Raw genomic sequence first — 1,668 nt, forward strand, 5'->3', positions numbered from 1 at the left:
GGAATGAGAAAAAAATCGTAATCCCATTTAATGGATAATTCATGTGAGATAGAGCCAGACGGGAGTTTCTCGAGAGGGGCTTCCCATCGCCCCCAGAGACAGACCTGTGCTGGTTCTTCCTACCTCCTGTGGGGATTTGGGCAGGCCAACTCGCTCCTCTTCCAAAGCAAGACTCCTACCTCTTGGTTTCTGGCCCTGATATCAGCACCTCCCCCGGAATGATGTGATTGCATCCGTGTGACACTCTGACTGCCCTGAGCCCAGGCTGGGTGACTTCTCCCTCCTTGCCCCTCACTTCTGCAGCTCTGTGGCCGCTGCACGCTACCTTGTCCTGGTGCTGCCCTGCCACAGGTCAGCTCCGTTCACCAGCTCGCCTCTCCAAAGCCTCAAGCAAGCCACCTGAAAGGGGCAATTTTGTCATTTACCTCTTGAGTCCTTTCTCTTTCTCTGGTTTCCCCTCCACCCCCAGCTTTCTGGAGACATAAATGTTGAATAATATTGTGTAAATTTAAGGTTCACAAAGTAGAGATTTATAGATGTGTATATATATGTATATATAGCAATATAATTGTATTATTATATTATATTGCAATGTATATATATATATTGCAAAATATGTGTGCCTATTGCAAAATGATTACCACAATAAGATTAGTTAGCACATCCAAAACTATGGAACCCTTCATGAATTTTTGTGTCATCCTCATGTAGGGGCCAAGCTAATCTTGTCTGGACTGTTAGGATTTTAGCACTTAAATAATTTTTAATGGCCTAGCTTGGTGATATATATATATATATGGCAATATAATATAATAATACAATTAATAATAATAATAATAATACAAGAATATATATATATATCTTCAAGCATCAAGAAATAAAGGCAGAGTGCTGTCACTTTGGAGCTGCATCAAGATCATCCTACCTGAGTTCTGAGACACTATGAGACAAGATGTCCCAGCTGAAGTTGGGCAATTACGACAAAGAAGAAGAGCTCCCAACATCAGGGGTGAGACCCCTTGAGTGTGAGCAGCTTAAGATATGCAGGCAAAGGCCAAAGAGGCTTGTTTGCCACGGGTCAGCTGGGAAACTCCTGGGTGGCCCAGTGGCAGTTGTCACCCGTGTGCCCGGGAGGGGCTCCTGGGGCAGACCTGGCCCCTAGAGATCCACTTACATGAGGACGAGAATGGGAGGCATCTTCCTCAAGGTATGACCAGAGGGAGCTCGGGGGCGAGTCAGCAGATGCTGCCAGGCCTTGGGGGCATCGGGGGTTTGGAGGCTGTGAGTCCTGCACCAGGACGCTGCAGTCCGAGGCTTGGCCATGTCCGAGGATCTGTCTGCAATGGCGTGGGCCTGCTCAGGCCACACAGGGGCTGGAGCCGGCCTCCCCTTCGCCGCTGGCCCCGCTCATTCATCTCCCGCAGCTGTCAGGCCAGAGGACAACAGGTGAAAGCAGGCCAGCTCATTGTTCCCAGGAAGCCTTTAGCTACGCCTGCCACCCCGCCGCCACCCCCTCCGCAGCCGCACAGACCTCCAGCTTAGCGTGTTTCATGCCGGGAGGCCCATTCTCCCAGCCACGGTGACCCGGAAAGGCCTCGGCCCAGACCCAGCCCTTGCAAGTTCCCCACGTCTGGGCCTTGGGGCCCCTTGGGAGGTGTGTGAAATGCA

The 1,668-nt window shown here is 50.5% G+C and overlaps 1 pseudogene; it reads right to left on the bottom strand.

Annotated features, from left to right (window-relative positions):
- Window positions 1-666: 666 nt before the first annotated feature.
- Window positions 667-767, bottom strand: LOC112908412 (U6 spliceosomal RNA; annotated as a pseudogene).
- Between the last annotated feature and the right edge of the window lie 901 nt (window positions 768-1,668).

This window comes from Vulpes vulpes, chromosome 2 (assembly GCF_048418805.1).
Source record: "Vulpes vulpes isolate BD-2025 chromosome 2, VulVul3, whole genome shotgun sequence".
In the NCBI taxonomy this organism is placed as follows: domain Eukaryota; kingdom Metazoa; phylum Chordata; class Mammalia; order Carnivora; family Canidae; genus Vulpes; species Vulpes vulpes.